The 13658-nt window shown below is 47.6% G+C and overlaps 1 long non-coding RNA gene across 1 annotated transcript; it reads left to right on the top strand.

Moving 5' to 3' along the window:
* The first annotated feature begins 7015 nt into the window (after positions 1-7015).
* Positions 7016-7947, top strand: LOC121001509. The gene is made up of 3 exons (XR_005779073.1): positions 7016-7185; positions 7308-7368; positions 7716-7947. It is a non-coding gene; the product is annotated as an uncharacterized LOC121001509 (long non-coding RNA).
* Positions 7948-13658: the final 5711 nt, after the last annotated feature.

Consider the following 13658-nt stretch of genomic DNA (forward strand, 5'->3'; position numbering starts at 1 on the left):
AGGAGGAGCCGCAGGGTGGGAGGCTACAAGAAACCAAGATGGCCGCCAGCACATGTCAAACGAAGGAGAACAGCAAGAAGGTAAGACCATGACAAAAGGTGACCGTGAGTCTGCTAGAGAAGTCGCCCCCATTCAGTGTCGTCGCCCCCCCCCCCCCCACCTGGACCCCTATATGTTATGTTGTGCGGCGCCCCCCAGTGCTGGGAGAGGCCAGGTTCTCTGTGGCTTCTCTTGAATGGTGAAGATGCGGTTTCAGAGAGTAGAGGCGATGACGATGGATTGTGGTGATAACAACCCCCATCCTGTAACGTCTGCTGGGAGTAGTGCATCAGTTTACTCGCTGGACTCAGGGAGGATTGATTTGTAGTGCCATAGTCCGTCCTGGACAGAACACGTAGAAAATGTCAGGCCGCCATTGTGATTGTGGGTCAGGTGATGCAGGGTCACGCCCTCAAGGTGACGGCGTTCTCTGAAGGTTTCTCCTAATGACCTGCAGGGGTCGCTATTGCAGCTGCTGTGTGTGGTTTAGTCAGCGACTAACACAATAAGTGAGGAGACTTCCAAATCTGATTATTTCTGTTCTCTTAAATCGCTATTGACCAGAAGAGACGCCTGTAACCCGACGGCACACCATCCTGAGGACGTCATACCGTCGGAGAAGGAACACCGCCCGCCATCCCAGCAGAGAGCAGCCTCTGGGGGGCAGTTATGTCTAATGATGTCACATAGACCCATGTGTAATAGCCCCCTCTAGAGGTCATCAGGGATATATCCTAGTGATGTCACATAGACCCACGTGTAATAGTCCCCTCTAGAGGTCAGCAGGGGTATATCCTAATGATGTCACATAGACCCACATGTAATAGCCCCATCTAGAGGTCAGCAGGCAGTGGCGTAACTACCGGGGAAGCGGATGCTTCGGGGCCCGGCAGCGTGTGTGACAGTTTATTTTCAAGTTAGTTAAATATGATTGATTCTTGTCTAAGGGCCCCCTCGCTAATGTGATCTAATCTTACTGTCTCCTGAAGTCTCCTGATGTGTCTGGGATTCGAACCCACAACCTTCATGTATCAGAGGCAAAGCATTTACCCACACAGTCATAAAGGCTGCCTTGCCACTGACTGAAAAAATATGAGACTTCGGCCTCATGCACACGACCGTATTTTTTTGCGGTCCGCAAAACGGGGTTCCGTTTTCCCGTGATCCATGACCGTTTTTTCGTCCGTGGGTCTTCCTTGATTTTTGGAGGATCCACGGACATGAAAAAAAAGTCGTTTTGGTGTCCGCCGGGCCGTGCGGAGCCAAACGGATCCGTCCTGAATTACAATGCAAGTCAATGGGGACGGATCCGTTTGACGTTGACACAATATGGTGCAATTTCAAACGGATCCGTCCCCATTGACTTTCAATGTAAAGTCTGGAGTCCCTTTTATACCATCAGATCGGAGTTTTCTCCAATCCGATGGTATATTTTAACTTGAAGCGTCCCCATCACCATGGGAACGCCTCTATGTTAGAATATACTGTCGGATATGAGTTAGATCGTGAAACCTCATTTCCGACAGTATATTCTAACACAGAGGCGTTCCCATGGTGATGGGGACGCTTCTAGTTAGAATATACTACAAACTGTGTACATGACTGCCCCCTGCTGCCTAGCAGCATCCGATCTCTTACAGGGGGCCGTGATCAGCACAATTAACCCCTCAGGTGCCGCACCTGAAGGGGTTAATTGTACTATCATATCCCCCTGTAAGAGATCAGGGCTGCCAGGCAGCAGGGGGCAGACCCCCCCCCCCCTCCCCAGTTTGAATATCATTGGTGGCCAGTGCGGCCCCCCCCCTCCCTTCCTCCCTCTATTGTAATAATTCGTTGGTGGCACAGTGTGCCCCCCCCCTTCCTCCCTCTATTGTAATAATTCGTTGGTGGCACAGTGTGCGCCCCCCCCCCCCCTTCCTCCCTCTATTGTAATAATTCGTTGGTGGCACAGTGTGCGCCCCCCCCCTTCCTCCCTCTATTGTAATAAATCGTTGGTGGCACAGTGTGCGCCCCCCATTGGCCCCCCTTCCCTCTATAGCATTAACAACATTGGTGGCCAGTGTGCGGCCTCCCATCTCCCCCCCCCCCCATCATTGGTGGCAGCGGAGTTCCGATCGGAGTCCCAGTTTAATCGCTGGGGCTCCGATCGGTAACCATGGCAACCGGGACTCTATTACAGTCCTGGTTGCCATGGTTACTTAGCAATAGTACAATAGTAGAAGATTCATACTTACCTGCTGCTGGCTGCTGCTGCGATGTTCGTGTCCGGCCGGGAGCTCCTCCTACTAGTAAGTGACAGTTCATTTAGCAATGCGCCGCACAGACCCTGTCACTTACCAGTAGGTGGAGCTCCCGGCCGGACACGAACATCGCAGCAGCAGCCAGCAGCAGGTAAGTATGAATCTTCTACTATTGTACTATTGCTAAGTAACCATGGCAACCAGGACTGTAATAGAGTCCCGGTTGCCATGGTTACCGATCGGAGCCCCAGCGATTAAACTGGGACTCCGATCGGAACTCCGCTGCCACCAATGATGGGGGGGGGGGGGGGGGGGAGATGGGAGGCCGCACACTGGCCACCAATGTGTTGTTAATGCTATAGAGGGAGGGGGGGCCGATGGGGGGCGCACACTGTGCCACCAACGAATTATTACAATAGAGGGAGGGGGGGGAGCCGCAGTGGCCACCAATGATATTCAAACTGGGGAGGGGGGGAGGGTCTGCCCCCTGCTGCCTGGCAGCCCTGATCTCTTACAGGGGGCCAGATCAGCACAATTAACCCCTTCAGGTGCCGCACCTGAAGGGGTTAATTGTGCTGATCACGGCCCCCTGTAAGAGATCGGGTGCTGCCAGGCAGCAGGGGGCAGTCTTGTACACAGTTTGTAGTGTATTCTAACTAGAAGCGTCCCCATCACCATGGGAACGCTTCTGTGTTAGAATATACTGTCGGTTCTGAGTTTTCACGAAGTGAAAACTCAGCTTTGAAAAAGCTTTTATGCAGACGGATCTTCGGATCCGTCTGTATAAAAACTAACCTACGGCCACGGATCACGGACACGGATGCCAATCTTGTGTGCATCCGTGTTCTTTCACGGACCCATTGACTTGAATGGGTCCGTGAACCGTTGGCCGTGAAAAAAATAGGACAGGTCATATTTTTTTCACGGCCAGGAAACACGGCTCACGGATGCGGCTGCCAAACGGTGCATTCTCCGTTTTTTCCACGGACCCATTGAAAGTCAATGGGTCCGCGAAAAAAAACGGAAAACGGCACAACGGCCACGGATGCACACAACGGTCGTGTGCATGAGGCCTTCTACTGTTATAGCTGGCTAAGTGTACATCTATACACATGACAGCTGCCCCAACACACCCAGCACTGCGATATCTCTATATGACAGCTGTCCCAGCACACTCAGCTCTGCTATATCTCTATATATGATAGCTGCCCCAGCACACCCAGCTCTGCTACATCTAATACACATGACAGCTGCACCAGCACACTCAGCTCTACTATATCTCTATATATGACAGCTGCCCCAGCAAACCCAGCTCTGCTACATCTATACACATGACAGCTGCCCAAACACACCCAGCTCTGCTACATCTATACACATGACAGCTGCCCCAGCACACTCAGCTTTGCTATATCTCTATATATCTATCTACTGTATAGCAATACTTAGAGATATATAGATGTAGCAGAGCTGGGTGTGCTGGGGCAGCTGTCATATATAGAGATATAGTAGAGCTGAGTGTGCTGGTGCAGCTGTCATGTGTATTAGATGTAGCAGAGCTGGGTGTGCTGGGGCAGCTATCATATATAGAGATATAGCAGAGCTGAGTGTGCTAGGACAGCTGTCATATAGAGATATAGCAGTGCTGGGTGTGTTGGGGCAGCTGTCATGTGTATAGATGTACACTTAGCCAGCTATAACAGTAGAAGTCACATATTTTTTCAGTCAGTGGCAAGGCAGCCTTTATGGCTGTGTGGGTAAATGCTTTGCCTCTGATACATGAAGGTTGTGGGTTCGAATCCCAGCAGAAACTTTTCTGAAATACAAGCACTGACTCCATATATGGACATACAGGGCGGGACACAGGAAGAGGCTGCATCGCATCGCTGACATGGAGGTAAGTAGAAGTGTTTATTTTATTTTTTTAATACCCGACTGTTACTGCCATGGGGGGAGCAGGAGGCACTTGATACTGGCACATGGGGGAGGGGGGTTGGCACCTGATACTGGCACATGGGGGCGGGAGAGGCACCTGATACTGGCACATGGGGGGTAGAGAGGCACTTGATACTGGCACTTGGGAGGGGGGGTTTGGCACTTGATACTGGCACATGGGTGGGTTTGGCACTATGATACAGGCACATGGGGGGGAGAGGCACTTGATACTGGCACATGGGGGGGGAGAGGCACTTGATACTGGCAGATGGGGGGGTTGGCACTTGATACTGGCACATGGGTGGGTTTGGCACTATGATACTGGCACATGGGGGAGAGGCACTTGATACTGTCACTTTTTTGGGGGGGGAGATGGCACTATGATACTGGGACATGGGGGGGGAGAGAGAGGCACTTCATACTGGCACATGGGGGGGTTTGGCACTATGATACTGGCACATGGGGGGTGGGAAGGAGAGAGGCACTTGATACTGGCACATGGGGGGGGAGATGGCACTATGATACTGGGACATGTGGGGGGGGGAGGTGAGAGGCACTTGAAACTGGCACATGATGGGGGGGCATCTATGGGGACACTTACTGGCACATTATTGGGGGGCATTATGGGGGACACTAGGCCGGCAGTCTATCAGAGGCCGAACACTGAGGGGCATCTACTGGGGCACTATATATGGGGCATTTTATACTGGTACATTATGGGGGGCACTAGCAGGAAGGGGGAGAGGAGCACTATGGGGGAATTTACTGGGGGCACTATATAGGGGTATTTTATACTGGGACATTATGGGGGGACTATGGGGACATTAGCTCAACTGGGGGCATTACAAGGGGGTATTTTTGCACTGTCACATTATAAGGAGAATTATTTCTACTGGGGGGGCATTATGGTGGGCTTTATTACTCCCCCATTGTATGACCCCCTAGTAACAGCACCAGCCTCTCCCTGCTCTGCTATCCCTCTGCCCCTTCTCCAAATCCTTTTTATGAAATCTTTCTCATTAGGATAAAGCACAACATCAGCTCCACCGAGCCCCCGGGCAAAGTGTTCAAGTGGCGTCCGAGATCCCCAAGGGCCAAGTCAAGTAATTGTAAGTTTTCATATGAAATATGTTTGTTATACACATATAGCCTACAATAATAGCAATTTGCATATACTCCAGAATGTTATGAAGAGTGATCAGATGAATTGCATAGTCCTTCTTTGCCATGAAAATTAACTTAATCCCAAAAAAAACTTTCCACTGCATTTCATTGCTGTCATTAAAGGACCTGCTGAGATCATTTCAGTAATCGTCTTGTTAACTCAGGTGAGAATGTTGACGAGCACAAGGCTGGAGATCATTATGTCAGGCTGATTGGGTTAAAATGGCAGACTTGACATGTTAGAAGGAGGGTGATGCTTGAAATCATTGTTCTTCCATTGTTAACCATGGTGACCTGCAAAGAAACACGTGCAGCCATCATTGTGTTGCATAAAAATGGCAAGGATATTGTGGCTACTAAGATTGCACCTCAATCAACAATTTATAGGATCATCAAGAACTTCAAGGAAAGAGGTTCAATTCTTGTTAAGAAGGATTCAGGGCGTCCAAGAAATTCCAGCAAGCGCCAGGATCGTCTCCTAAAGAGGATTCAGCTGCGGGATCGGAGTGCCACCAGTGCAGAGCTTGCTCAGGAATGGCAGCAGCCAGGTGTGAGCGCATCTGCACGCACAGTGAGGCGAAGACTTTTGGAAGATGGCCTGGTGTCAAGAAGGGCAGCAAAGAAGCCACTTCTCTCCAAAAAAAACATCAGGGACAGATTGATCTTCTGCAGAAAGTATGGTGAATGGACTGCTGAGGACTGGGGCAAAGTCATATTCTCCGATGAAGCCTCTTTCCGATTGTTTGGGGCATCTGGAAAAAGGCTTGTCCGGAAAAGAAAAGGTGAGCGCTACCATCAGTCCTGTGTCATGCCAACAGTAAAGCATACTGAGACCATTCATGTGTGGGGTTGCTTCTCATCCAAGGGAGTGGGCTCACTCACAATTTTGCCCAAAAACACAGCCATGAATAAAGAATGGCACCAAAACACCCTCCAACAGCAACTTCTTCCAACAATCCAACAACAGTTTGGTGAAGAACAATGCATTTTCCAGCACGATGGAGCACCGTGCCATAAGGCAAAAGTGATAACTAAGTGGCTCGGGGACCAAAACGTTGACATTTTGGGTCCATAACCTGGAAACTCCCCAGATCTTAATCCCATTGAGAACTTGTGGTCAATCCTCAAGAGGCGGGTGGACAAACAAAAACCCACTAATTCTGACAAACTCCAAGAAGTGATTATGAAAGAATGGGTTGCTATCAGTCAGGAATTGGCCCAGAAGTTGATTGAGAGCATGCCCAGTCGGATTGCAGAGGTCCTGAAAAAGAAGGGCCAACACTGCAAATACTGACTCTTTGCATAAATGTCATGTAATTGTCGATAAAAGCCTTTGAAACGTATGAAGTGCGTGTAATTATATTTCACTACATCACAGAAACAACTGAAACAAAGATCTAAAAGCAGTTTAGCAGCAAACTTTGTGAAAACTAATATTTGTGTCATTCTCAAAACTTTTGGCCACGACTGTACAGTATACCGCTACACTATGCCACACAATATACAGTATACCTCTACACTGTGCCAAAGAAGTGGGGTTTACACAGGAGGAGGGAGGTGCGAAGTGCACTGGGGGGGCCCCTACAAATATTTGCTGTGGGGCCCAGTCACTTCTAGTTACGCCCCTGTCAGCAGGGGTATATCCTAATGATGTCACATAGACCCACGTGTAATAGCCCCCTCTAGAAGTCAGCAGGGGTATATCCTAATGATGTCACATACACCCACATGTAATAGCCCCCTCTAGAGGTCAGCAGGGGTATATCCTAATGATGTCACATAGACCCACGTGTAATAGCCCCCTCTAGAGGTCAGCAAGGGTATATCCTGATGATGTCACATAGACCCATCTGTAATAGCCCCCTCTAGAGGTTAGCAGGGGTATATCCGAATGATGTCGCATAGACCTATGTGTAATGGCCCCCTCTAGAGGTCAGCAGGGGTATTTCCTAATGATGTCACATAGACCCACGTGTAATAGCCCTCTCTAGAGGTCAGCAGGGGTATATCCTAATGATGTCGCATAGACCCCCTCTAGAGGTCAGCAGGGGTATATCCTAATGTCACAGACCCATATGTAATAGCCCCCTCTAGAGGTCAGCAGGGTTATATCCTGATGATGTCACATAGATCCATGTGTAATAGTCCCCTCTAGAGGTCATCAGGGGTATATCCTGATGATGTCACATAGACCCATGTGTAATAGCCCCCTCTAGAGGTCAGCAGGGTTATATCCTGATGATGTCACATAGATCCATGTCTAATAGTCCCCTCTAGAGGTCATCAGGGGTATATCCTGATGATGTCACATAGATCCATGTGTAAAAGCCCCCTCTAGAGGTCAGCAGGGGTATATCCTGATGATGTCACATAGACCCATGTGTAATAGCCCCCTCTAGAGGTCAGCGGGGGTATATCCTAATTATGTCACATAGACCCATGTGTAATAGCCCCCTCTAGAGGTCAGCGGGGGTATATCCTGATGATGTCACATAGAACCACGTGTAATAGCCCCCTCTAGAGGTCAGCGGGGGTATATCCTGATGATGTCACATAGATCCACGTGCTATAGCCCCCTAGAGGTCAGCAGGGGTATATGTTCCTGGTGTGTGTAGTGTAACATGACGATATTAAAGCATATCTACCGGGGGAAAAAACAAAAACTGAATGTGGTACCCAGACCCGAACTTCTTCACTGAAGTTCAGGTTTGGGTTCGGTGTTGTGTAGATGTAATTATTTTCCCTTATAACATGGTTATAAGGGAAAATAATAGCATGCTTAGTACAAGGTCAATTGAGGGTTAAAAAAATAAATAAATAATTAGGCCCCTTTCACACGAGCGAGTTCTCCGCGCGGGTGCAATGCGTGACGGGAACGCATTGCACCCGCACTGAATCCTGACCAATTCATTTTAATGGGTCTGTGTACATGAGTGTTGTTTTTCCCGCATCAATTCTGCGTTGCGTGAAAATCGCAGCATGTTCTATATTCTGCGTTTTTCACGCAGCCCTGGACCCATAGAAGTGAATGGGGCTGCGTGAAAAACGCATTGCATCCGCAAGCAAGTGCTGGTGAGATGCGTTTTTCACTGATGGTTGCTAAGAGATGTTTTTTGTAAACCTTCAGTTTTTTATCACGCGCGTGAAAAACGTATCAAAACGCATTGCACTCGCGCGGAAAAAACTGAACAACTGAACGCCATCGCAGACAAAACTGATTGAACTTGCTTGCAAAATAGTGCGAGTTTCACTGAACGCACCCTGAACGCATCTGGATCTAATCCATATCGTTCGTGTGAAAGAAACCTAAGGCCTCTTTCACACGGGCGTTGCGGGAAAATGTGCGGGTGCGTTGCGGGACCACCCGCGATTTTTCCGTGCGAGTGCAAAACATTGTAATGCGTTTTGCACTCGCGTGAGAAAAATCACGCATGTTTGGTACCCAAACCCGAACTTCTTCACAGAAGTTCGGGCTTGGGTTAGGTGTTGTGTAGATGTTATTATTTTTCCTTATAACATGGTTATAAGGGAAAATAATAGCATTCTGAATACAGAATGCTTAGTCGGTGATCAATTGAGGGTTAAAAAAAAATTAACTCACCTTCTCCTCTTGTTCGCGTAGTTCCCGGTCTCTTCTTTACTTCTTTAATGATGAGCTGTGGGCTAAAGGACCTTTGGTGACGTCAGATCACATGCTCCAATCACATGGTACATCACCGTGGTGATGGACCATGTGATTGGAGCATGTAATCTGACGTCACCACAGGTCCTAGCCAGTATTTTCATCTTTTAAGAAGTAAAGAAGTGACCGGGAACTGCGCGAACAAGAGGAGAAGATGAGTTAATTTTTTTATATTTTTTTAACCCTCAATTGATCACCTACTATGCATTCTGTATTCAGAATGCTATTATTTTCCCTTATAACCATGTTATAAGGGAAAATAATACAGTGAATAGACTGTCACCTAGCAACCATGCGTGAAAATCGCACCGCATCCGCACTTGCTTGCGGTTGCTTGCGATTTTCTCGCAACCCCATTCACTTCTATGGGGCCTGCGTTGCGTGAAAAACGCAGAATATAGAGCATGCTGCGATTTTCACGCAACGCATAAGTGATGCATGAAAATCACCGCTCATCTGAACAGCCCCATAGAAATGAATGGGTCGGTATTCAGTGCGGGTGCAATGCGTTCACCTCACGCATTGCATCCGCGCGGAATACTCGCCCGTGTGAAAGGGGCATTATAACATGGTTATAAGAGAAAATAATAGTATTCTGAATACAGAATGCAAAGTAAAATGGCGCTGGAGGGGTTAAAAAAAAATAAAAAATAATTTAACTCACCTTAGTCCACTTGATAGCGCAGCCCGGCATCTCCTTCTGTATTCTTTCTTCAGGACCTGGGTAAAGGACCTTTGATGACGTCACTCCGGTCATCACATGATCCATCACCATGGTAAAAGATCATGTGACGTACCATGTGATGACCGGAGTGACGTCACCAAAGGTCCTTCACCTATAATGAATGCTCACCACAGGTCCTATTCAGTAAAGGAGACAGAAGGAGATGCCAGCATCGCGATCAAGTGGACTAAGGTGAGTTAAATTATTTTAAAAAAATATTTAACCCCTCCAGCGCTGTTTTACTATGCATTCTGTATTCAGAATGCTATTATTTTCCCTTAGAACCATGTTATAAGGGAAAATAATACTGATCGGGTCTCCATCCCGATCGTCTCCTAGCAACCGTGCGTGAAAATCGCACCGCATCCGCACTTGCTTGCGGATGCTTGCGATTTTCACGCAGCCCCATTCACTTCTATGGGGCCTGCGTTGCGTGAAAAACGCAGAATATAGAGCATGCTGCGATTTTCACGCAACGCACAAGTGATGCGTGAAAATCACCGCTCATGTGAACAGCCCCCTAGAAATGAATGGGTCGGTATTCAATGCGGGTGCAATGCGTTCACCTCACGCATCGCATCCGCGCGGAATACTCGCCCATGTGAAAGGGGCCTAAGGCCTCTTTCACACGGGCCTTGCGGGAAAATGTGCGGGTGCGTTGCGGGAACACCCACGATTTTTCCGCGCGAATGCAAAACATTGTAATGCGTTTTGCACTCGCGTGAGAAAAATTACGCATGTTTGGTACCCAAACCCGAACTTCTTCACAGAAGTTCGGGCTTGGGTTAGGTGTTGTGTAGATGTTATTATTTTCCCTTATAACATGGTTATAATGGAAAATAATAGCATTCTGAATACAGAATGCTTAGTAGGTGATCAATTGAGGGTTAAAAAAAAATAAAAAATTAACTCACCTTCTCCTCTTGTTCGTGTAGTTCCCGGTCTCTTCTTTAATGATGAGCTGTGGGCTAAAGGACCTTTGGTGACGTCAGATCACATGCTCCAATCACATGGTCCATCACCGTGGTGATGGACCATGTGATTGGAGCATGTGATCTGACGTCATCACAGGTCCTAGCCGGTAGTTCATCATTAAAGAAGTAAAGAAGAGACCGGGAACTACACGAACAAGAGGAGAAGGTGAGTTAATTTTTTTTATTTTTTTTTAACCCTCAATTGATCACCTACTAAGCATTCTGTATTCAGAATGCTATTATTTTCCCTTAACACCATGTTATAATGGAAAATAATACAGTGAATAGACTGTCACCTAGCAACCATGCGTGAAAATCGCACCGCATCCGCACTTGCTTGCGGATGCTTGCGATTTTCACGCAACCCCATTCACTTCTGTGGGGCCTGTGTTGCGTGAAAAACGCAGAATATATAGCATGCTGCGATTTTCACGCAACGCACAAGTGATGCGTGAAAATCACCGCTCATGTGAACAGCCCCATAGAAATTAATGGGTCGGTACTCAGTGCGGGTGCAATGCGTTCACCTCACGCATCGCATCCGCGCGGAATACTCGCCCATGTGAAAGGGGCCTAAGGCCTCTTTCACACGGGCCTTGCGGGAAAATGTGCGGGTGCGTTGCGGGAACACCCGCGATTTTTCCGCGGGAATGCAAAACATTGTAATGCGTTTTGCACTCGCGTGAGAAAAATCACGCATGTTTGGTACCCAAACCCGAACTTCTTCACAGAAGTTCGGGCTTGGGTTAGGTGTTGTGTAGATGTTATTATTTTCCCTTATAACATGGTTATAATGGAAAATAATAGCATTCTGAATACAGAATGCTTAGTAGGTGATCAATTGAGGGTTAAAAAAAAATAAAAAATTAACTCACCTTCTCCTCTTGTTCGTGTAGTTCCCGGTCTCTTCTTTACTTCTTTAATGATGAGCTGTGGGCTAAAGGACCTTTGGTGACGTCAGATCACATGCTCCAATCACATGGTCCATCACCGTGGTGATGGACCATGTGATTGGAGCATGTGATCTGACGTCATCACAGGTCCTAGCCGGTAGTTCATCATTAAAGAAGTAAAGAAGAGACCGGGAACTACACGAACAAGAGGAGAAGGTGAGTTAATTTTTTATTTTTTTTTAACCCTCAATTGATCACCTACTAAGCATTCTGTATTCAGAATGCTATTATTTTCCCTTATAACCATGTTATAATGGAAAATAATACAGTGAATAGACTGTCACCTAGCAACCATGCGTGAAAATCGCACCGCATCCGCACTTGCTTGCGGATGCTTGCGATTTTCACGCAACCCCATTCACTTCTATGGGGCCTGTGTTGCGTGAAAAACGCAGAATATAGAGCATGCTGCGATGCACAAGTGATGCGTGAAAATCACCGCTCATGTGAACAGCCCCATAGAAATTAATGAGTCGGTACTCAGTGCGGGTGCAATGCGTTCACCTCACGCATCGCATCCGCGCGGAATACTCGCCCGTGTGAAAGGGGCCTAAGGCCTCTTTCACATGAGCGTGACGGATTGGCTCCGGATGCGTTCAGGGTGCGTTCAGTGAAACTCGCACCATAAAAAACTGATGGTTTACAAACAACATATCCTAGCAACCATCTGTAAAAAACTCATTGTACTCGCACCTGCTTGCGGATGCAATGCATTTTTCACTGAAGACCCATTAGAACATGCTGCGTTTTTCACTCAACGCAGAACTGATGCGTGAAAAAAATGCTCATGTACACAGACCCATTGAAATGAATGGGTCAGGATTCAGTACGGGTGCTATGCCTTCACAGGGCTGGTGCAAGGATTTTTTGCCACCCTAGGCAAAAGCTAATTTTGCAGCCCCATTGACTCCGCCCATTAACCACGCCCTTTGACCCGCCCCTTTTTTGACGGCCACCTATTTAATGATTGTTGCATGCAACATTTTACTTGATCAGCTAATTTTAGATATTCTACAGCAGTCCCGTTACAATCCCCCCTCCCCAATAAGCCTTTCGACCAAATAATAAAAATAGTAAAATAGAACATTTAATTAAAACATTTTAATTGTAAACATTTTCTCATATGAAAAACATTAAATAGCAGCATTGCACATATACAGCAGCACGTACCTCTGACATCCAGGGCCTCCAGGTGACGTCTCCTCCAATGTAGATCTTCTCTGTCATCATCTTCTCCATTCGGTCCTGACACTTCTCTCAGCTGCCTCATCTCTGCAGAGTGTGACACACAGACATCTTAGTGTCCTCACTTTTCTATCATTATCCCCCAACCTGGAGTCCCCACAGTGTTATACTGCTGCTCGCTGTGCCCCGGCCCCAATATGACAAATACTATCCTGAAGAAATAATAGTGCCCCCATAGTAATAGTGCTCCTCATAGTCGCACCAATAGTAATTCCCTTCTAGAATGCCCTCATTAGTAATACTGCCCCCTACATTGCCCCACATTAAGTAATATGCCCCCCACACTGCCTCATATTAAGCAATTTGCCCCCCACACTGCCCCACATTAAGTAATTTGCCCCCCACACTGCCCCACATTAAGTAATTTGCCCCCCACACTGCCTCACATTATGTAATTTGCGCCCCTACACTGCCCCACATTATGTAATTTGCCCCCTACACTGCCCCACATTATGTAATTTGCCCCTACACTGCCCCACATTATGTAATTTGCCCCCTACACTGCCCCACATTATGTAATTTGCCCCCACACTGCCCCACATTATGTAATTTGCCCCCACACTGCCCCACATTATGTGATTTGCACCCTACACTGCCCTCCATTAAGTAATTTGCCCCCACACAGCCCCACATTATGTAATTTTCCCCCCACACTGCCCCACATTATGTAATTTGCCCCCACACTGCCTCACATTATGTAATTTT

This window comes from Bufo bufo, chromosome 5, assembly GCF_905171765.1.
Source record: "Bufo bufo chromosome 5, aBufBuf1.1, whole genome shotgun sequence".
NCBI classification, from domain to species: domain Eukaryota; kingdom Metazoa; phylum Chordata; class Amphibia; order Anura; family Bufonidae; genus Bufo; species Bufo bufo.